Source organism: Pteropus medius, unplaced genomic scaffold, assembly GCF_902729225.1.
Source record: "Pteropus medius unplaced genomic scaffold, Ma_sr-lr_union100, whole genome shotgun sequence".
Lineage (NCBI taxonomy): Eukaryota > Metazoa > Chordata > Mammalia > Chiroptera > Pteropodidae > Pteropus > Pteropus medius.
The window spans coordinates 5,346,295-5,371,298 of NW_024349800.1; the positions used below are offsets into that span (position 1 = coordinate 5,346,295).

At 36.3% G+C, this 25,004-nt stretch overlaps 1 protein-coding gene and 1 non-coding gene across 6 annotated transcripts in view; one reads left to right on the top strand and one right to left on the bottom strand.

Moving 5' to 3' along the window:
- Positions 1-25,004, bottom strand: part of TMCC1 (transmembrane and coiled-coil domain family 1) — a 185,180-nt gene that overhangs the window by 158,268 nt on the left and 1,908 nt on the right. For 2 of the 5 annotated variants that reach the window (XM_039886809.1, XM_039886807.1), the window contains exon 2: positions 15,899-16,141. The exons of 2 other annotated variants lie outside the window; for them this stretch is intronic. The gene's annotated coding sequence lies outside the window, so the exon portion shown is untranslated. Of the gene's footprint in view, positions 1-15,898; positions 16,145-25,004 lie in introns of all 5 variants that reach the window. One more of the 5 variants, XM_039886808.1, reaches the window with a different exon arrangement.
- Positions 18,866-18,985, top strand: LOC120622602 (5S ribosomal RNA). Its single transcript, XR_005658497.1, has one exon. It is a non-coding gene; the product is annotated as a 5S ribosomal RNA (ribosomal RNA).

Below are 25,004 nucleotides of genomic sequence, written 5' to 3' on the forward strand. Positions count from 1 at the left end.
CACAGTTTTTTGCTCAATCTGGTAAGAAAAGGAATTACCAATTGAGCCTAACTATAAACAAATTTATAAGAAGCAGGAAGAGTCAGTAAATTCAAGACAAAAGCTAATGCTAATATGTTCTTTATAGATTTGGAGACCTCTTAAAGCACCACCTCACATTTATAGAGCATTTTGTAGTTTCAACGTACTTCTTAATACATCTCATTTGATCCTCATAACAATCTTGAGTTCCTTGTTTTTATTTCACATTTTATAGATGAGGAAAGTGAGGCTTAATTGACATTCTGAAGGTCACACACCCAGCAAGTGCAAGAGCTGGAACTTATATCTCCCTACCACTCCACCACAGCTGCCTCTCTAAATGGGGACAAGTTTTACAATACTAATACTACAATTTATTGAACACCATACTCCATGATATCTCAGCAAACTATTAACCGCTTCAAGACACATTGAAAAATTAGAATAAATCAAGGAATTACAGGACCTTAAGGATTATCTGTAGTTATTATCTCTCATTTTACATACGCTCTTATAAAAGAAAACATTTTCAGCCCTCAGGATATGTCTGGTAGTATTTGTAATAGGAAAGGGAGTAAAGGCAAAGTGATGTCTAAGAAAGTTCTGGCTATTTTTTTTTTAAATCTAGAGAAATGATATCAAATTTTTATCAGTGGTATCTCTAGTGGATGAGAATATAGGGAGTCTCCCACTTACAGTGTTATCCATTTCAATAATCTTTACATTTTAAAAAATATGTATAATTACAACCAGGAAATATAAGAAAGGCTATCACAATAACTCAAAGTGGATGCAGAGGAAATGAAAGCTTGGGTTATGAACTCTATAAGGACAGGAAACTGATCTGCCTTATTTACTACTATATCCCTAGTACCTTCTACAGTGCCTCACACATATTAAGTGCTCAATAAATGTGTCAGAATAAATGAGTGAACGAATGAACATCCTGAAGGTTCAATGAACAAGAAACATTCCAAAAGTAAAATACACTTGTTGATCAACGTAAAGGCCCAGAACATGAAGAAATCAAAGATAACTCCAAGTTTCATCCACTAGTTGGCTAAGTGAATGATAAGCCATTAATCAAGGTAAGTAAAACTAGAGAAAGTATAGGTATATGGGAATGCAGAGAGATCATGGCGAAATGCAATGAATTTGGTGGAAGACATTTAGTTTCAGTTACCAGTAGGGAGCCTAGGCTGAAGATACAGATTTGGGAGTCACCCACCCATATGAAGCTTCTACCAGAGATCAGAGCTACCGGACACCAGTTTTTGAACTCTCATGCTCTTTATCAATAGAATAGGATATGCAGATTGAAAGAGAATATAACTGGGGGAATGTAATAGATGATGAGGATCTTGTCTTCCGAGGATCTAAAATCAAAGCCAGACAGTAACAAAAAGTAAACAGCAAGGAAAAATCACCTGAGATCTAGATGAACAAGCCATACAACTAGGGAGAAATCTAAGAAATTACCCTGCAATGGGAGAAGGTAGGACGGGGCGAGGACATCAGATTGCCCAGTCTCGAGCAGCTGAGTAGTGCAGAGGCTGCTGCAGCGGCAGCCGGCAGCTGCAGATGCCTCTTAAAGGGCCCGGGTCCACCGAGCGTACTTTTGGGTGACGGCCCTGCTCACTCTGAGCACCAGTGCCTGTTCGACTGCACAGGGGGCACCAAGGACTTACAGGGGGACAGTGAGTTGTCGCAGTAAAGGTGGAGGTGAGACCTGCTCTTTACAGAAGTGCAAGCGGTATCTACGTTCCTCTGTTGAACCCTCCCCACTCCCAGTGCATGGACTCAGCGCAATCACTTGCAGAGACGCCATCAAACTGGATAACAGAGATCGCTTGCCCAGAGGATTTCCTGAAACTTCGCCTCTCCCAACTCGCGGCCCCATCCAAGCCACATCTAGGTGAATCCTCAGCAAGTCCGGTGCTCCCTGCTGAGCAGCGCCTAGACTCACACTGGTGGCAGCTGGCCTCGGTTTCTGGTGTGGCCTTTTGAGGCAACTAATAGCACAGCATCTGTGGATTGCTTGCTGAATCTTAACAGGTGGCTCTGGAGGTGCAGAGGCTTGGGCTAAATTTGGCCTGTAGCTGAATCCCTCTCAGGACTGTGCCTCTGGATACCTACTACACAAATCCACACTAATACCCCAGAGACTTAAGAGCTTTGCTTAGTACATAGAAACAGACACAGAAAAGAAGCCAAAATGGGAAGACAAAGAAGCAGAAACTGTATGAGAACAGAATGGAGATGCAGAAATAATGGAATCAAGCAATCTAACAGATGGAGAGTTCAAAACACTGGTTATAAAGATGCTCAGTGAACTTATAGGAAGTGTAGATGAATTCAATGAGAACTTCAACGAGGAGATAAAAAACATAAAAATGGAAATGGAAATGGCAATTACAAAAGGGAATCAGTCAGAAATGAATAACACACTATCTGAGATGAGAAGTATATTAAATGGAATAAACAAAGTGAATAAAGAAGAGGATCAAATGACCTATACAGAGGATAGGAAAGCCAAGAACACTCAATCGGAATAGCAAGAAAAAAGAAGCCAAGACTATAATAATAATTTAAAGGGCCTATAGGACACCATTAAAGGTAAAAATATCCTGTCATAGGGGTACCTGAAGGAAAACAAGATGTTGAACAGCTATTTGAAGAAATAATGATGGAAACCTTCCCTAACCTGGTGAAGGAAATAGATACACCACTCCAGGAAGCTCAGAGAATCCCCAAAACCAGGAACCCAAAGAGGCCCACAGCAAAACACATCATAATTAAAATGTCAAAGATTAAACACAAAGAGAGAATCTTAAAAGCAGCAAGAGAAAAAGCAGTTAGTTACCTACAAAGGAGCACCCATAAGACTGGCAGATGATTTCTTAAAAAAAACTGTGCAGGACAGAAGGGCTGGGGCTTGGCACAAAATATTCGACGTGATGAAAACCCAGGATCTACAACCAAGAATACTTTACCCAGAAAAGCTATCATTTAGAGTGAAAGACAGATAAAGAGCTTCCCAGACAAAATTAAGCTAAAAGAATTTATCAATGCCAAGCCAGTATTACAGGAAATATTGGAGGGACTTCTTTTAGAAGAAAAAAAACATGTATCGAAATCATGAAGAATGTTAATAACTACATTCCTATCAACAAGTACCTTACATGGAAAAGAATTAAATGCTCCAACCAAAAGAGAGAGTGACTGAATGAATAAGAAAACAAAACCCTTACATATGCTGCCTTCACGAGACTCACTTCAAATTAAAAGATACACACAAAGGAAGGGGATGGAAAAAGTATTGCCTTGATGGACCTAGAGGGTATTGCACTGAATGAAATGGGTCGGATAAAGACAAATATCACACGATTTCACGTACATGTGGAATCTAAAGAACAAAGTCAACAACAATAACAAAAACGGAAATAAACTATAGATAGAGAATATCTGGAGGAATACTAGATGGGAGGGAGGTTGGAAGAGATTAAGAGGTACAAATGGATAGTTGCAGAATAGACATGGAGATGTAGAATGTAGCTTGGGGAAGATGGTTAATAATGTTATAGTAAATATATAAGGGAGAGGAGGGATACTAGATTTAGTGGGGTGATCGCTTTGCGAGTTATGTGGATCTCTGATCACTATGCTATACGACTGAAACCGGTACATTACTGTATGCCAACTATAATTGAAAAAAAAAACTCATTGAATTGTATAATGTAAACAAAAACAACTAATTGTCTATTATATTTCAATAAAGACAAAAAAGAAAGAGAATATATCCACCATTCGGGTACCCTGATGCCCTTATCTGACCTTTGCCTCACTGATTTTTAAGCTTAGATTATAAAATAAATACACTTTACGATTTAGAGTCATCTCTATTTGCTTTCTAATAGGATACAAAGCCCCATAGCTACACTTTACATTTTCACAATTTGCTACAGACAGAATTCTGGGCTCACAGATCCAGGGAAGATCAGAAATTCAATACACTTGCAAAGCTCTTCTGCAGAGCATTTGAGATCTTGCTCCCTGGCATATGTCCCCAGTTTGGCTCAAGTAAACTCTTACAAAAATTCAAAGTAAACTTCAATACACTGTCAATTAATTATCGTAAACATACAAAATTTATACAGTTTGCATTTAATACTATTCACTGGCAAACTCATAATGGTTTGTTGCATTCTGACTTTTTAAAGTTTCACTTTGAAACTTGAAATACTTTTGATAAAACAAATGTTTTGAGAGAGCACTCTATCAGTAGACAATGTTTTTACAAATGTTTGTTCTCATAATAGGACAGGGAAAGTTATCTTTGGTTATCTTTTTCATCTTATTCCAGGATTACAACATGATACTTCCAACTGTCCTCACCTATGCAAATAATTTCCCCCTCTTATTCCTTCTACTTATGAATTGGGGAAGGGAAACACCTCCTCATTTCCTTTGTTTCCACTCTCTCTCATTACCCATCCTTCCTATCTTAAACTGACCTTACTCAAAACTAATCTCAAACCATCAACAAATGGGTTAGGCTAATCTCATAAATGCAGAAACACACAATATAAGACTAATTTGTCTTCATGCTTTCATTCATGTTATTTTTTATACCTATAATGTTATCCCTTTTTTCAACATTTATCCAAATGAAGGCCACAGATCAAATCCTCCTCTAACCACTTCAACACTTACCTAGTCTTTCCCTGTGAATACCCATAAAACAAATTGAGTGGCTTTCAAAAGTTAACTATGTTTTCCTCTATGTTAGAAAGTAGGCTTCTTGAAGAGAGGTGTCATATCAAATTCAAAGTCCATAACAATGAGCACACAATTGGCATTCAATGAATAACTTACTAATTCAATTGTAGGTCTGAATCTATATCTTAGATTTTTGGCTTCCTAATCTTCCTTTGCCTCCATACTGCCATATACCAGGGGAAAAATACTATTTTGTTTTCAATTTTATTAGCAAATATTTGACCATCCAGAAGAATGCTACTGGGGGCCAGTAAACATTGACATCAATCTTAAACTTATTTTACTTTTTAAATGGCCAAGTCTATCATCTCATTTCAAGACCACGAGAAAAGCCTAATATTAAAAGAAAAAGTTATTTTTGCAAAGTAAAAGAGGAAAAAGGCAATGAAAGAGCAATGCAAACTCTCTAGGAACAGAAAGAAACTAAGCAAACTCTAAATTAGATTCGAAATTTGACAATCATATTATTACACTTCTTCAGTATACTCATATTCATTGTTGAAACATGACATATTTAAAACTAAGGAAAAGTATAAAAATTCTGAAAAAGTTCCGTCAACCAGCCAAATTTTTCTAAACCTAACTCAAGAAAACCATTTTTAAAAACAGCTTAAATAGTATTTTTCTGAACCTGAACTATACTGCACATGGTACCATTTAGGGATATATGTGACTGGAAAAATGATCAGTCATTCCATGAAGCTCCCATTCCACTCTCTTTGGGTAGGTGCTAAGAAATGTACTTGTTGATAAGTATCTAGTCCCAACCACGTGTGAATAGAAAATCTAAGGTAACTCTACCAAAGGAAAACATATGGCCAAGCAAATAACTGAAGCTACAGAGACTGGGTTATTTCGCAATACCTGCAAATTCAGCCTATCTGGTGACTCTGTGTTTGTTTTCAAGAAGCTGACTTCAAGGCCATGCTGAAACTAAATTTTAAGAAATAAGGCTAAGAATGGACTGAATCACTGAATCGGATGTAGAGGGGTTTTAATTTGGGGGGAGAGGGTGGGGGGTTCTAATGTTTTTAAAGATGAGAAATGAAGATTCTAATTAGGTCACACAGGTAGGCTTCTTGAAGAGAGGTAGCAAAGGCTAGAACTGAGGCTTCCTAATTCCTAGAAGAGCAACAGATATTTACTGAGTGCCTAATATGTACAGAGAACTCTGCTAGGCCAGTTCCCTCTCTTGCATACCAAGAGACTTACCACAGATGTTCAAGAAATTTTTTAATATTAATTTAAAACTTATATTCTCTCTAAAGAAATTTCTGTATTAGGGCAAGACATTATCCACATCTTTAACAAGCATGTTAATTAAAATAAGCAGGCAGAGAAAAAAACTTTAAAGTAAGAAAGAGTGTGAAATTCAAAACAATTTACTATTCCTGTCCTGGCTATGAAAATTCACATGTGCTGCTGTTTACCATTAAAAAGATTAAGACCATCAAAAGACATCTCTACCCAAGTTTCATGACACAATACTTTTAAGAAAAATGAGCTTTATCCTGTGGGGAAAAATAATCTGTTTTTGTCTCATCACAGTAAAGAATTAGCTCTGTCACAGGATTAAAGTACAGCCATCTGAGGACAAAAGTCTAGGCAGAAAAAGAAACAATTCTGAAATTTGATAAAGACCCCTCAGGAATATGGCATTTAGCTGTTTCAATGGCACTTTTCATCTAAGGATCTTAAAATAAATGTCATTTACACTACCAAGTATCAAAACTGTGGCACTATGGCCCAATAAAGAAACATATCAATGAGCTAGAGGGAATTCAATACTGATATTCTGAAACATATCAATGAGCTAGAGGGAATTCAATACTGATATTCTGAATTCAGCCCTGTGCTCTAAAAACAAGATCTAGTTTTACATAATAATAGTGTGGTATGATAAGAAATATATATTTGGTCTTAGTCCCCAGTCCTGGTACAGAGCTCCTAAAACCCTTGGAATTTCTTGAGTGATATGAGTGTCTAACAAATACCTTTCAACCATACCTGAGTTTATGTTAATGAGATGACTCTTGGTGGGCTCCTAGACAGCTTCAGAATAGGAACTGGTTGTTTGAGGAACCAAGCATGTGATTAGAAGGTAGATGGAACTTTTATGCCCTGCCTCCAATCCTGGGAGGGAGAGAGGCTGGAGACTGAGTTGGTCATCAATGCCAATGATTTAATCAATCATTCCTAGGTAACGGAACCTCACAGAAGCCTCTAAATAAAGGGGTTGGAAGAGCTTCTGAATGATGAAAGCATAGAAGTGCTGGTGGTTCCAAAGAGGGCATGGAAACTTCCCATACCTTGCCCTATGCATCTCTTCCATTTGGCTGTTTCTGAGTTTTATCCTTTATAATTAACCTGTAAATGCAGTAAAGTGTTTTTCCCGACTTCTGTGAGTCATCCCAGCAAATTATCCCAGCAAAGTCAAACTCTGTTGTGAAGTATAGGTGGCCCAGGACTTGTAAATGGCATCTACAATGGGGGCAAGTCTTGTGGACTGAGCCTTTTAACTTGTAGGACTGGATACTAACTACAGGTAGATAGTGTCAGAATTGAATTGAATTGAATTGGGCACTCTGGTGTTACAGAATTGGACAACTGGTTGTGGTGTGGGGGAAAAACCACTTCATTAGTTAATTCCTAGTCTCTATTTGTAAAGCTTAGAGATACAAATGGATTTGTTGATATAATCTCCCATTTTACCTTGTCACACATGTATGAAGATCCAAAAATTTAAGCAATGTTGTCAGAATAGTTACTACTAATAATAATCAGCATTAATTTTATGCCACCTATATGCCATCTTTGTGCCAGGCATTAAGATTAGGATAAATTATTTCTAGTGTATACAACTCTGAAAGGTAGATACTGCCCCCCAATAGATGAGAAAATTAAATCTCATCGTGAATTTCTCACTACCCATGGCAAGTGGCAGAGCTGAAAACTAAATCAAGTTTTAACACACAAATCCTTATCTTCTTCTAGACTATAGAAAACTTTACTTTTTATTATGTAGTATAAAATTCTAAATTCTCTAACAATCCTTAAGGATAACATGTCCCAAATTATGCCCTTAAAAGACTTGGGATGCTTTGTTGAAAAAATATAAATGAAATAAAAATGAAATTCCATGTACAGATCTGGTATTCTACTTTTCTACTTAATACTATTTTTAAAAACTGCCTTCTTAGCATTACATTCTCTTGCTGATTGGCAAACATTTAATTTTTTTCTTCCCCAGTTATTAAAGAACTAAAGTCAACAAGACTTTATTACTTTCCCATCCTTACCAATATTAGCACTAAGAAGAGAGGGTACATGAAATTGGAAAATTTTAAGAGCTGGGAAGGACAAGAAAGATCATGTAGTCCAAACTCTTGCAGGGATACCTTTTACAATATATATTTCCAGAAGACAATCATACAGCCTATACTTGAATATCTCTAATGACAGAGACCTCACAATTTAGTTGGTTCCCTTGTTAGACAAATCTTCCTGTGCAAAAGGTCTCCACCAGTGGTATGAAATTCACTTGTGAGGTAGTTTCTCCCTATTATCAGTCCTCTAGAGCAATAAAAATGAGGAGTCTGCTCCTTCTTCCTTAAAACAACTCTTCAAATATAAGTAGATATTTAAGTTTCCAAATATTATTTTCTATAGCAAAATAGCTCCTGATTCTTCAACTGTTCTTTATTAGATATAGCTACAGCTCAGTATTCTTGGTCACATTCATCTGGACAATTTAGGTTATCATCCCACTGAAGTGTAAATCCATAAGTGGACACAATAATCCAGATATAGTCTGACAGTACAGGAACAAAGGGACTATTACTTCTCTTAATCTAGCACTGTATATTTATAAACGTTCATCAACATGAGCCTCTTTTCATAGCCACATCATACAACTATCTTAGATTATGATGGCTTTCAAGTGAAAAACAAACTACTTGGGGCCAGATCATTTCTGGTCCAAAGAGTAGAACCTTAGACTTCTATCACACTTATCTTGCCACTTTCATACTTTATCCTGCTTAAATCACTTTGATCTTCTTTGATGCAACATATTAGATAACGCTTCCAATTTTAGCATTATTTACAAAATTTTTGGTAAGCATGCACATTATACCATTATTCAAGATTTAGATCCATATAGCTTGGCAAAAGAAGAACTCACAATTCTGTGTGATCACACTTTGCTTGATAACAAAATAAATAAGCAAACCAAATTTAAAAGATTAACAACCTGGGAAAAGATATTTGCAATACATATAGTAATAGGCTGATTTCATTACACAAATCACTCCTACAAATTCATAAAGGAAATAATCAATGAAAAAGAACCAAAGTCTAACATGAAGAGCCAATTCACAAAAATGACAAACGATTTTCACTTAGATAAAAAGATCTTTAACCTCACTCATAAAGAGCAATGTAAATTAAATCTGAATGTAATACCATATTTTAGCTATCGGAATGGAAAAGATTAAAATATTTGATAACACATCTAATTTGTAAGACGTGCAGGGAAATAAGCACTCTCATAGATTGCTGATGGGACTGTAAATTGATTCCACTATTTAAAGCACAATTTGGAAATATCTGTAAAAGAATTAATTACATCTAGCTTTTCTTTTGAGCGCAAATATTCACTGCAGCATTATTTATAATAGCAAAAGTGTTAGACATTATTAGTTGTCAACTCAACAGCCATTTCTCCCTCCTCATTAATCAGAACTCACATTTTGTTCAGGGTGGTAATGTGCCCAACCCCAAGATATGACTCATAATTGGTTGAAGTCAAATATAGCTATCATATTCTCTTTGCCAGATAATAATCACTTTCCCGACACATTTGGGGTCAAAGGCAACGTGACCCTCACTGAAATGCAAACGTTATATAAAAATGTACTAGTTGTCTTAATACTGTGTGGGCATATAGGAAACCTAAAGAAATAAAATTATGGTAAATACATAACATGGAACACTATGAAGCTGTTAAAAAAAATGACATAAGTTTGTAAATAGTGATGTATTTTGTGAGAAAAAAGCAAGGGAGGGATTCAGATGGCACAGAAGGTAGAGGCTGTACATGCCTCTAGCAACCACACCATGCCTGGCCTTACTCACCAACAGACTCACTTGCTCTAAGCTCCAGCACTGAGGCAGCTGCTCGAAGGGTACCAGGGACATACAGAGAAGTGCTGAGTTGTCAGGCTTCAGGGCAAGGGCTGGAGGAGCCACTTGCTTCTGGATGGAGGTGCAGGCAGAAGCCATTGCTCCTTTGTTGAGCCCTCCTCTCCCAGCCTACAGACGCAGACACCATCAACCTAGATAACACAGGCTGTTCCACGTAGGGGATTCCCTGAAACTCTGCCTCTCTCAACCACCCAAGCTGCTTCCAGTAATTTACTCCATACAAAGGAGCTATCTTGGCTCCTGCTGTGAACTTTCATAAAACCTCTCAAAGGCTCACAAAACCCAAAGCAGCAGCATCTGGCCTCAGCATGCCCACTACTTCTTGCTGAGCAGCTCCAAGCCCTGCACCAATGGCAGCCAGCCTAGGTTTCTGACTTGGCCCCTCGAGACAACTATGAGCCCAGCACGGGTGGCAGCCATATGTGGATTACTTGGTGACTCTTACCAGGTGGCCTCGGAGGTGTACAGGCTATGGCTGAACTTGGCCTGCAGCTGGACCCTTCCCAAGTCTGTGCTAAGGGGCTCCACGGCATACTTACTACATAAAAATATTCTCCTAAGACTGGGAGACTTAGAAGCCCAACTTAATACACAGAAAAAGATACAGAGAGGCAGCCAAAATGGGGAGACAAAGAAGCATGTCCCACATGAAAGAACAGAACAAAGCTCCAGAAAAAAAATTCACCAAAATGGAGACAAGCTATATACTCGATGCAGAGTTCTAAACACTGGTTATAAGGATGCCCAAGGAACTTAATGGAAGAGCACATGAACTCAGTGAGATCTTTAACAAAGAGATAAAAAACATACAAATAGATATAGAAAACATAATAGAGAGCCGGTCAGAAATGAAGACTTCAATATCTGAGATGAAGAGTATATTAGAGAGAACTAACAGAGTGGATGAAAGAAAGGATCAAATCAGCAACATAGAGGATAGGGTAACACAGGACACCCAATAAGAACAGCAACAAGAAAAAAGCATCCAAAAAATGAAGATAGTTTTAGAAGCTTCTGGGACAACATCAAGCCTAACAACATTCACCTCACAGGGGTACCAGAAGGGGAAGAGAGCGAGCACGGAATTGAAAACCTATTTGAAGAAATAATGACAAAAAACTTCCCTAACTCAGTGAGAGAAATAAACATGCAACCTCAGGAAGTTCAGAGAGTCTCAAACAAGATGAACCCAAAGAAGCCCACAGCAAGACACATCGTCATTAAAATGCCAAAGGTTAAATACAAAAAGAAAATCTTAAAAGCAGCAAGAGAAAAGCAATAAGTTACCTATAAGGGAACACCCATAAGATTGTCAGCAGATTTCTCAACAGAAACCTTACAGGCCAGAAGGGCTTGGCACAAAATATTGAAAGTGATGAAAAGCAAGGACCTACAACCAAGATTACTTTACCCAGCAAAATTACCATTTAGAATTAAAGGACATATAAAGAGCTTCCCAGACAAGAAAAAGCTAAAAGAGTTAATCACCACCAAGCCAGTATTACAGGAAATATTGGAGGGACTTTTTTAAGAAGAAAAATATATGTACCAAAAATATGAATAAAGAATGGCAATAACTACATAGATATGGACTTTAAAAGAAAAAGAATTAAACGCTCCAATCAAAAGATAGGGCGGCTGAATAGCTAAGAAAACAGACCCTTACATAGGCTGCCTACAAAGAGATTCACTTCAGATTAAAAGACACACATAGACTAAAAGTAAGGGGATGACAAAAGATATTTCATGATGAACCCAGAGAGTAGTGTGCTGAGTGGAGTAAGTCAGACAGAGGAAGACAAATGTCAAATGAATGTACATATATGTGGACTCTAAAGAACAAAATAAACAGAAACAAACGCAAAGATACAGAGAGCATTTTGAGGGTTACCAAATGGGAGGGGGTTGGAGGGAGTCAGCGAAAACGGGAGGAAGGATTAAGAAGTACAAATTTGTAAATTTGTAGTTATAAAACAGTCATGAAGATAGAAAGTATAGCATAAGGAATATAGCCAATAATATTATAATAACTATGTACAGTGTCAGAGGACACTAGATTTATTGGGGTGATCACTTTGTGAGTTATAAAGATGTCAAATCATTACGTTGTATACCTAAAACTAATATAATATTGTATGCCAACTGAAAAATAAAACATTATTATTAATTTTTTAAAAAGCAAGGTGTAGAACTATTTAAATAGGCCTCCATGTGAGTTTTTAAAAGGTGGGATATAAATAAATACATACACACATATGCATGTAAAATATCTCTGGAAGGATACACAATAAACTGGTAAATATGACTGTTTCTGAGAAGTAGGGGATGGACATCAGAGATTAAAGGGAGGTATTTTTTCATTTACTTGTTTCAATATTTACGTACTTCTATTCAAAATGTTTGAAATAAAAAATAAAAATTGCCTTTAGACTTATATTATGCAAAAGATGTGAAAAGTGGTATTTCTACAAAATCCCTAAAAATTGTTGGACTACTAGCACTGGCGCAGTGCCCTTCTTGCCTATAATCAATACTCAAATGCTTATGACTTGAATTGTGATGAAATCAATCCCTTATACTGCCACTTATGGAATCTAAGAATCGAAAAAGAAAAAAATAAACTTCACATATTTGAACCTTTCTCGTCACATTCAAGGTTGGTCAGATAATTGCTTAACTCTTGTTTTCTGAATTCTCTATAATATTTGAGAACTGACTTAATTGTCAAAATTAAAGTTCAGCTCACAATAGCTCTCTTTGGGCTTTCCATATACCCACACAGCATTAAGACAACCAGAAGTCTAAGACCCTAACAAATTTTAGCCCCAATCTGTTACTTCATTTCCACTGGAACATATGTTCCACTCAAGCAGAAACTTTTATCTACTGTATCTCTCAAACCTACCACATAGCCCATCATAAATGGAAGTATTAAATATATTTTAAATAAAGAAAGAAAGAAAAAGAGGTCTTCTATAAATGCCAAGACTAGGTTATATATAATCATAATCTGTCTACTTTGGCTACTTGTACAAGTTCATCTGGCTGAGGACGCTACATAGACTGGAGAATGCTACATACATGTTCTAAAGAACATACAGGGGTGTGAGGAAGTTCTCACAAGCCCCCTCTGACAGCCCAAATGTTAGTATTTAAAATGTCTTACAGCCCTGTAACATAGGAAAGAAAAATAGCTGACAGCCAATTGGTTCCTAGCCAATCTCCACATTTCCTCTATTTCATAACTACTAAGGATGATTTTAAAACCCTAACAGCATTAAACAAAAATTTAGGAACTAAGAATCAGTGGTTTAGAATACCTTAAAAATCTCAAAGTACATTTTCCAATATTATTTTAAATGAATAACTCATCGAGCCAGTTGCTAATAATATTAGTTAAACATCTTAAATCTTCTATCATGGAAATTTACTCAGACTTACAGACTGTTATCTAAGGGTCTATCTCATCAGGGTTCAGGAATGTTTTGCTATTGGAAAAGCAACATCTCCAAACAGTCTTTTACCTCTATTGCCCCACTAAAACTAATCAAGGTCACCATCAACCTACACATTGCTAAACCAAATGGTTCTAAAGCCTTCATCTTAATTGTAGTATTTGACACAGTTGCTCAATCTCTACTCATTAAAACATTTTCCTCTTTTGGCTTCAGGATACCTTCCCATCTGATTTTCTTCCTACCTCTCTGCTGTTACTAAATCTCTTTTGATTGCTTCTCCTCACCTCCCTGACCTCTAAAGATCTCTAAATTCTGTTCTACTCCAAAGTTAACTAAGTTCTTCAACTTCATCTTTCTTCCATCGCTACTCACTCACTTGGTGATCTTATACAGGCTCTTGGCTTTAAATACAATCTATGCATCAACAACACCCAGAGGTACACTTCCAGCAGATCCTCTCTTGAATTTCAGACTCATAAACTCAACTACCTATTTAACACCTCTACTACTCTGACAGGCATCTACAGTATAGTATGTCCAAATCTGAGCTCCTGTTCTCCTCCCTCAAACCTGTACCTCTTTCAGGCTTCCTCATCTCAATAAATGGCAATGCCATCCTTCCAGAAACGAAGAGCAAAAACCCTGGAGCTGTCCTTAATGCCTTTTTTTTCCCAGCACACATCCAATCTAGCAGCAAAACTAGTTGACTTTACTTAAAAAGTAATCCAGAATCAGATCATGTGTCACCATATTCACTGCTACCCCCAATGCAAACTGTCATCTTCTCTCACTTGGATTATAGTGATAACCTCCTAATTGGTATTCCTGCTTTTGCCCTTGCCCAATCCACTACTAGTCTATTTATTACCAACACAGCAGCTAGAGGAATGTTAATGTCAAAACGGAAATCAGTTCATGTCAAACGACTGCCCAAACCCTCCAAACACTTCCCATTTCACTTAGCATAAAAGCTAAAGTCCTACAAAAGACCAACAGGATCAGCAGGAACTAAGAACTTATTAGAAACAGGCCCCATCTCAGACCTACGAAATTAGAATCTGAATTTTAGCAATTCATGTGCACATCAAAGTTTGAAAAGTATTTGTATAACGCACCATAATGTAAGCACCCACCCTCCCTGACCCTTGCATTCCTCAGGCAAGCTTTTATCTCAGGAAATTTGCACCTGCCACATGCTATGCCTCAAATGTCCTTTTATTGTATTCTCTCACTTCTTTCAAGCCTTTACTCAAATGTCACCTTAACTGTGAGGCTGTCTGTGATCAGTCAACCCCTCCTCTTAGTATGTTCTATTCCTCTCTCCTGCTTTTACTTTTCTAATTAGAACTTATCATAGTTTTAAAAACCGCACTTTCACTTTTTATCTTGTTTTTTTCTAACTCCGTATATAATACATAAAATAAGCTCTAAGAAGACAGAGAGATTTTTGTCAGTTTTCTTCCCCAGTTCCCAGAACACAGTAAGCATTCAATAATTTTTAAATGCATAAAACAATAAACAAATAAGATTTCTTATTTAGAACTAATAGATCGAGTAAAATGCTTCTTTACCACACAAACTGACATTTTCTCAGCATCGCATTCAACAAATTCACTTTTTAAAATGTACTAAGCCCCTATGACGTAATTAGGCACTAAACACTACTGTTTATCCATGATTTACCACAGAGATTTAAAAATCTGATTCATGATGGGACTGTATCATCAAAAAACTTCACAGAAATAAAAACTGAGTCTGAGTGAAAAGAACAGATATGCCTACAGTCCTCCACCATGCAATAACAACCCTTTACCTCAACAAAACAGTCTTCCACACAAATTTTCTCATCTGATCCTCAATAATCTCATGAGGTTTGTGTAAAGCAAATAACAATAAGCTCATTTTAGAGGAGAGAAAACGAACATACTTTAACTCTCAAAGCATGGCAACAATGTCAAAACAGGGACTGAAGTTCCTTGATTTTGAGTTCAAAATTCTACAATATCACACCTCCTCTTGCAAATGATATTAAATGACTGTAAAGCATATAGCCATTTTTATATTAAAGACACTAAGCTTTCCCAAACCATCCAGTGTCTATGCAGAATGGGAATAAACAAACTCAGTTCAACAAAATCGCAATCTTGACTTGAGGAATAAAAATTCAAACAGCTTCCTGTCACTTAAAAGTCTTACCCAGAGTCCAATGACATTTACGAAGAATCGAAGAAATCAGCTGTTATAATGCATATTAAGGAAGTTCTTATTGAGCTATGGCAACTGCTAAGAACAAGAGAATAGGAGAAAGAAAGATGGAACAAGTGAATTAATAATAACCGAGTTCTACTGAGGAAAGAGCCAAGGTTATATCATTATTTCATACTGCTCTAAGTGCCTAAGTGATGCTATTTTGCAATAAAAAAAAAAAGACATACCTCCTCAAAAATCCCAGCACAACAGCTTTCTTTTCATTGCATAGATGAGGATGAAAAGTTGTAATCCAAAATGTTTCCCGAAAAGTTACTTTTTAAAAAGACATAGAAGATCCATATGAAAAGAGATTCGATCTGGATGAAAATTATATCTTCTAAATCTTGTGATCAAAAGCAGCTGTTTACCAAGTGTCAGCATCTGAAGAAAGTGCTAACCGTGGGTGTGTCTTCTCAAGAGAGTAATACCTGCTGGGACAGGGGAGCAAGAAAAGGAGAAAGAAATACTACTGAATGCAAATGTCTGGCTGGCAAACAATTACCAGTCATCAGTCTGCAAAATTTTTCAAAGTGATATTTGTGAATACTAAAAGATCACAAGAAGGTAATACAAGTGGGCAAGCCCAAATGACACTGGGGTTATCAATGACAGCAGAAATCAAAGTTACATTTCAACAGGTCCAGTTCTCTGATTAATAATAAAGAATAGTATAGTAAACAAAATGTAAAACTCTATTTTTTTTTTTTTTTATATAACAAGATGATGGTCATATCATACAACCAAACACCGACAGGTAACATTAGGTAGTCTGGCAAAAAGACCAAGCTCTCTGGTAACTTATAAAACAAATATTGTAGAACTACTAAAGATGTCTAGGCAGCTGAAAATATAGCCTAATCATTCAAAAGACATATGTGTGTGTGTGTGTACATATATATACACACACACACGTATACATGTATATATGTATACATATATACATACATATATACAACCCCCTTATCAGTATTGTGTGTGTGTGCATGTGTGTGTGTGTGTGTGTCTGGCAGAAAAATGCAAGTTAATGTGGAAACTGAGGGACATCAAAGTTAATGTGACAACAGGGTGGTTTTGTGCACCCTTGTCAGATGTCCTACAAAATTAGGAACCTGTTATATTTTGGCAGCAAATTAAGGCAGTATTTCTTGATACCTGCCAGATCCATATGATCCAGCATTCCACTTCTGGGTATATAGCCAAAAGAACCAAAAGCAAGATCTCAAAGAGATATCTGCACATCTATGTTTACAGAATTATTATTCACATTTCTGTCAAACTACGAATTACAGAATATAAAGTAGGCTAACATGAAATACAATGAATGGAATTAACAGCAGATAAGGTAATGCAGAAGAAAAGATTAGTGAATGTAACAATATAACAACAGAAACAAAATGAAACCTGGAATACAAGACTAAGAAAGAGCAGAACATCAGCAAGCCATGGGACAAACTCAAGGAGCCTAATAATATACGTGTAATTGGAATCCCAGCGGGGAGGAGGCAGGATTTGAAGAAATAACATCCAAAACTGTTTCAAATTTGATGAAAACTATAAACCCACAGATTCAACAAGTTTGACAAACACCAAGCACAAGAAACGCGAAGAAGATTAAAACTCCACCAAGAAATAACTAAAATCAAATTGCTTAAACCAGAGATAAGGAAAAAAATCTTAACAGCCAGAATACAGAATGACAGAAAATATGTGCAAATCATATATTTGGTAAGTAATTAATATCCAGAATATAGAAAGCACCTATATAATTCAACCACAAAAAATAACCCAATTCAAAAATGGGCAAAGGACTTAAACAGACATTTGTCCAAAAAAGGTATATTAATAGCCAATTAGCACATGAAAGATGCTCAACATAACTATTAAGGAAATGCAAGTCCAAACCCAATGACATACACATCTCATACCTATTAGGATGGCTACTAAAAAAAAAGAAGAAGAAGAAAATTACAATATTGGCAAAGATGTGGACAAAGATGTGAACTGTTGGTGGGAATGTAAAATGTTATAGCTGCTGTGGAAAACTGTACAGTGGTTCCTCAAAATTTAAACCCAAGAACCATATGATCCAGCAATTCCACTTCTAGGTATACAGACAAAAGAACTGAAAGCAAGATCTCAAAGAGATATTTGTATACCTATGTTTATAGTGGCATTATTCACAATAGCTAAAACATCAAACATTCCAAGTGTCCATTCACAGATGAATGGACAATAAGCAAAATTTGGTATATACATACAATGGAATATTATTCAGCCTTGAAAAGAAAGAAAAGTCTAACATGTGCTACAACATGGATGAACACTGACATTATGCTAAGTGAAATAAGCTGGTCACTAAAAGACAAATACTGAATTTCCTAACTGCACTATGAAGTGTCTCCAACAGTTCTGAAAGCTGAACATATCGGTGTTTTGAACCCAGCTCTATCTGGGAAGAAAAAAAAAAATCCTTTCCTTCCTTAATTTTCTCCACAGTAGAAAGTCTGCCCCAAAACACATGGATTCTTAGCAGTCCTGTTCACAGTGGCCAAAAGGTAGAAACAACCCAAGTGTCCATCAACAAAGTGTGGTATACACATACAATGGAATGTTATTCAACCTTAAAAACAAAAGAAATTTTGACATGCTACAACATGAATGAATCTTCAAAACATCATGCTAAGTGAAATCAGCCATTCACAAAAGGACAAACATTGTAGGATTCCACTTACATGATGTCCCTAGAGTAGTCAAATTCATGGAGACAGAAAGTAGAATGGTGGATAACAGGAGCTGGGGGAGGAGGAACGGGGATTTATTGTTTAACGAGTACAGAGTTTCAGTTCTGCAAGATGAAAAGAGTTCTAGAGATAGATGGTTGTGATAGATGCATAATGACATGAATATACTTAATACCACTGAACAGTACACTTAAAAATGGTTAAGATGGTAAAAAGTACATTGTGTATACCAGAATTTTTTTAATTGAAAGAAAAATAAAAGGCTACAAGAAAACAACAACACATTATGTATAAAGGGGTAAAGAATGACAGCCAACTTCTCTCTGGAAACAATGCAGGCCAGAAGACAATAAAACAACATCTTTAAAGTACTGAAAGAAAAAGACTGTCAACCAGTGAAAATAGTGTCTTGTCTACGGCCATGCCACCCTGAACAAGCCCGATTCCATCTTGATCTCGGAAACTAAGCAGGGTCGGGCCTGGTTAGTACTTGGATGGGAGACCACCTAAGAAGACCAGGTGCTGAAGGCGTAAAAAATAAATAAAATAAATAAGGGATTGTAAGATGACAAGGTCCTTGCAATCTGTGACGTCGACCAAGGGTTGCCTTGCCAAAAACAAACAAACAAAAAAAGAAAGGAAATAGTGTCTATAAATCAAGGCAAATTAAAGAGTTCTTCAGACATACAAAAGCTGGAAGGATTCATCATCAGAAGACCCGCACTGCCAAAAAATGTTAAAAGAAGTCCTTCATTCAGAAGGAAAAAGTACCAGAAATCTCGAACTACACATAAAAATGAAGAACACTGGAAATGGTAAACAGAGTACACATATAGTACCTGACAAAGGCTTTCATTATAATGATAGCAGATTCATCTACATTATTTAAATAAAGAAAAAAGCTACCAAAAATTTTCATAATACACGTATCTTCCCAAATGCCTGTCTTCTGAAAGAAAGAAAGAACCTTAATAGAACTCATTTTCCATCATAACATCACTGTAAATTAGAGGGTCAATATTATCTTTTACATAAAAAAGTCCCTAGGTACAGCTATTTGCCCAGTGACAGTCTTTTAGAGAAGTAAAATTAAAATCTTCTTGGTTCCAGCCCAGTGTTCTATTACATACACCCTTTTAAAGGGCTTGCCTACAGCGAAGCTCCTTGGGATTAAGTATGATGGTGATTAATATATAATTTATCTATTTTCTATTGCCTCCAGGGAACCCCAAAGTCACTTAGAAGTAAGCTATAAAGACAGCAAAGAATGTTCCTTGCTTTCAAGACGTCTGAAAAACAATATTTTATTTCAACAAATTGGGTTAGGTTACCCCAAACTGGCAAAAGAAGAAAACTTTTATCAAGTCTTCCTGAGGAAAATGAATTTATCAAAGCAAAAGTGTCAGAGTAATAACTGCAAAACAAAGCTTCAGGATTGGGTGCCGAAAGAGGAAAAAGAAAACACTAATATTTAATGCCACTCTATTATAGTCCGAACCTCAGAGGAAATGTGGTAAGAATAAAACCTCTGTATTATCACTGATGCCAAATAGTTTACAGAATGGGAATTCTGCCTACTATCCTTCTGAATACTGTTAAACACAATTCATACACTCAGATTCCTTAAGACCACAATCAGATTTTATAATCCAACTTCACAATGAGAGACTACTTGCTACTCTCAGAAAGGTAACTAAGTGGTACACAACATAATTCAAGATGTTCCTCTAACAAAATCCTAGGGTAAGGCTACCGTTACCTTGTCTAGACCAAAATTCTTTACTCCATGATGACGACAGGAAAATTATATGATTTCAGTATTCACTCACGAATACCATGCCAGCAGAAAGTAGCAATCTTTCAGCACTTTACCCCAAGTAAGTCTTTGGGTAACTTTCTTTTTAACATGAAAATAAAATTTATAAAAAGAAATACATTAGTTATATACCCAAAAGAATTTAAAACATATGTTCAACAAAAATTTATACATGGTCATAGCAGTATTAGTCACAATAACTAAAAAGTGAAAACTCAAATGTCCATAAACTGATGAATGGATAAACAAAATGAGGTATAGTCATAGGATTATTCAGCCATAAGAAAATCATTAAGTACCGAAACATGCTACCACAGGGATGAACCATAAAAACGTTATTGAGTAAAAGAAGCCAGAAACAAAAGGCCATATATATTATATGACTCCATTTAAATGAAATGTCCAGAATAGGCAAATCGACAGGGACAAAAATCAGACTAGTGATTGCCAGAGAATGAGGACTGCTTAATGGATACGAAGCTTCTTTTTGGAGTGATGAAAATGCTCCGGAATTAGATAGTGGTGGCAGTTGCACAACATTATGAATATACTAAAAGCCTCTAAACTGTACATTTTATATTTTAAGTGGTTAAAATAATGAATTTTGTGTTATATGAATTTTACCTCAATAGAAAATAATGTTTCCGAGTGTTATCAAGTACCTGTATCTCCCACTTCTTAACAAAACGCTGTGTTAATAAAAGTCATTCAAAAATACTTTTTAAAACTTAATATTCTGGAAAAAGCAAAACTGTAGAAATAGTAAACAGATCAGTGGTTGCCAGGGGTCAATGTAGGGGAAGTTAAACAGGTGAGGCACAAGTATTTTGGAGCAGTGAAACTATTCCATATAATACTGTAATGGTGAATATAAGATACAAAGTTTGTCAAAACCTATATAACTTTAAAGCACAAAGAATAAACGATGTATGCAAATTTTAAAATAGTCATTTAAGAGGTTAAAGGATCTCATGATGGAATGCAGAATATGATAAAGCAATCTAAATCTATTACAAATATGAAACAACCTCACAGAGGAGGTGGAAGAATAAGGTGCTGATTCTAAGTTATGCTGGAAATGAATCTGTAAGACTGAAGGAAAAGGAATTATCCACAAGCACTATGCTCTTGTTGATACAGTTGTTTCCCACAGGGGCACAGACTAACCATTCTAAAACCACCTGGAATTGAAGAATTAAGTAAACAGATGGCAGAGGGTAAAAGCCAGATTTCTCACTGGTGAAATGGAAGTTAGGATGATCAATGTGTTAAGTAAGGAATCAAAGTTAGAGACATCAGTATGAATTCACGTTTAGCTCAATAGACAAATGGTTACATATAGAAAAGTTTATGGATACATATACATATAGCTCAATATATACACATATATCTCCATAGTCAGAGGGCCTAGAAGCAACAAAACTGTACTAGCATCTAGCACATTCAGCATCCAGATCTTGGTTTCTAATACCATTTTGCAATAAAAAGAACTAGGGCTCCTTGGAAAAATGACCAATTATGGACTGGAGCATGATACATAAAAAATGAGCCTTAAGCATTTTTTTGTTGTCAGAATGAAAATTATGTATGCTCACAAACACATAATCATGGGAGTATGACAAAGGGAAGGGACACAGGAGCCAAATGAAAGAGCTACCAACGACGAAAGGCGGTACAATTTGAGCAAAGAAATTTATGTAAACACTCCACCCTTAAGGAAGTGGAGCATAACTCATCACTCATTAAGTGGGGGCTGTGAATAGTGACTTTCTTCCAGAGTACAGAAAGGGAAGAACAAAGGGGTAACTTTCCAGTGAAAACAAAGACTACCTCTCAAGCTAGGTTATCAAGGTTAATATTAACACTGATAAGTCATATCAATAATATGTACTCTTGCTATGTGATGAGAATGACACTTTGCCTCTGTGGTCTCCCTTCCAAAATCACATTACATCAATTTAACCCTTAGGAAAACACCACACAAATCCCAATTGAAGGACAGTCTACAAAAATGCCTGATTAGTTATTTTCAAAATTACCATCATTAAAAACAAGGAAAGTCTGAGAAATTGTCACAACCGAGAGGAGTTAAGGAGACATAACTATTAAATGTAATGTGGCATCCTGAATGGGATCCTGGAACACAAAAAAGGGCATGAAGGGAAAAACTGTGGACCTCTGAATCAAGTATAGATTTAGTTATATAAATATTGGTACATTAATTATAACAAATGTACCACACTAATGGAAGTTGTTAATAATAAAGGCAACTAAGTGAGTTAAACAGGAACTCTCTGTACTATCTTCACAATAATTCGGTAAATCTAACACTCTTCTAAAATAAAAAGTGTATTTTAAAAGTTAATTTTTAAAAAATTGTAAAATATTTATGATCTATTCCATGCCTAAAATTTTATTCAGTGCATCTGGGGACACAAAAGATGCCTAAAACACGGTCTTGGCCCTTGAGAAGTTTGCTGTCTCATTGTAAGGTAAGACGAATGCTCCTGTAACAAGTACAAAATACAAAAATAAGAAAATATTAAATAGAGAATCACGAAAAATATATAAAGGAATATATAGAAGGTCTAGAATTATGAGGGAAGACTTCATCAATGAGCTAAAACTTGAGTATAAATTTAAATGTACTCCATACAGCATACCAAATTTAAATGTACTCCAGCATACCAAAGGAAAAAGAACAATGATAAACTGGTACACTTAGAAGAACAAAGAAGCAAAGAAGAAAAAATTAAAAGAAATGAAAATATTAAGCCCTGAAAAGTGAAGACTTAAATGGGAGACATAAAAGCAGCAGAACTAAGAGTTACATCATATACCCATTTAACTTACTAGCTGACCTCTGGTAAAATGTGAGCAACACTCAAGGACACAAAGTGACAGCTGTTCAGTAAAGCCACAACAGGAAATGCCAATTTGGGAAGACAGGAAGCAGGTGGCCCAGTTCTCTACAACTTTTCAAAGGACAGTGTGCATGTGAGCCCAATAAAGCAAAAATTTAGATTTGAATCCTGCATTGAGGGCCACTCATCATCATGTGCCAGGTACTTCCATATATATTATCTCAATATTCACAACACATCTATAAACATTTATTAACACAATAGAGGCTTGATATAAAAATACAGTAAAATAAACCCTGAAAGCAAGCAGGAACACATTGAAATTCTCTACTATCCCTCACTCTCTGACAGGGATTTGACAGCTGTTTTAAAAAGCCAAATTGTTTGAAGGCCTACATATCTACATAATAATTTATTTCCTCTTGCTCCTTCCTTTAGTCAAGCTCAGTGGTCCTCTGTAAAGTGCATAAGGATTACATATACAAAAACACGCACACGCACACCACCCTTGTTAGGCACGTCAAGAGTTTTCAAGTATAGTTTTCATCTTATGTGATCTGTCTCATGTACTAACTTTAGAACTGAATCCTGGGGATGAACTCCACTGTAGGCTTACTCCGTGGGCACTGTCAAGCAGCTTCAGGGAAAAGTGGTAGAGAAGTTGAATCCTACTACGTGAAGAACATTCTAACAATTAGAGATATCTAAAATTGACATAGGCTACCTCAAAGTAATGGATTTTCTGTCTTCAAAGGTGTTCAAACAGAGGCTGAAAAATCACTGAGAACATTTTAGGAGAGCAACTGGGTAAGAAGTTAAGATCTCTTACAAGTCTTAGATTTTATAATCGGTATACTTTTAAAATTCGACAGGACAACCTAGTTAAGAACACCACAATGAAAAATGACTCGAAGGCAAGAACGACATGTGGGGAAGTTCATGCTGGGGAACACAGAAGCAGCTCATTTCCACCTGCAGATCTTTGCACTTTGCTGTTCCATCTGCCAGGAAAGTTCTTCCACCTTTTAGACCACAATTCAAATATCTTCTCCTTAGAGAGGCCGCCTCATTCACTTTCCAGTCACTCATTATATCGACTTGTTTTTTCTTCATAGTTCGTATCAGGAGTCAGCAAACTTTTTCTACAAAGGGTCAGACTACAGCCCACAGGCCAAATCCGGCTTGCCTCATGTTCTTGTATGGTCTATGAGCTAAGAATGGTTTTTACATTTTTAAATGGTTGAAAAAAAATCAAAAAGAATATACTGTGGTTGGGAAAATTATATGAAATTCAAATTTCAGTGTTCAAAGTTTAATTAGACACGCTTGTTTATGTACTGCCTATGGACACTTCTGCATAAAACACCAGAGCTGAGCAGCTCAACAGACACTGTATGGCCCATAAATATTTACTTTCTGGTACTTTATAGAAAAAGTTTGCTCATCACTCATTTTTAGCATTACCTGAAATTATCCTATTTGCTTGTTTGTTATCCTCATTCTCACACACACAGAATAAAGCTTAATGAAAGCAGGGACCTTGTCTGTTTTGTTCCTACTGTAGCCCAGTACTTAGAACAAATTCTGGAACAAAATAAGGACTCAAAAAATATTTGACAAATAAATTAATGAGTGATCAATAAACGCCATGCTGAGGAATTTAAACTTAAGTCCTCAGCCATGAAAGGTTTTAAGACAAGCATAAAAACTGTAGAAAAAGGGAAATATTCTACTTGAGAAAGGAGAAAACAGCTTAGAGCAATGGTGGTCACCAACTAGTCCAAATCCCAAATCATTGAGTTTCCTCACCTAACCATACAGGTTTTCTTGTGCTCAAAAAAGATTCTCTCAACTACTGCAACATTCTGTC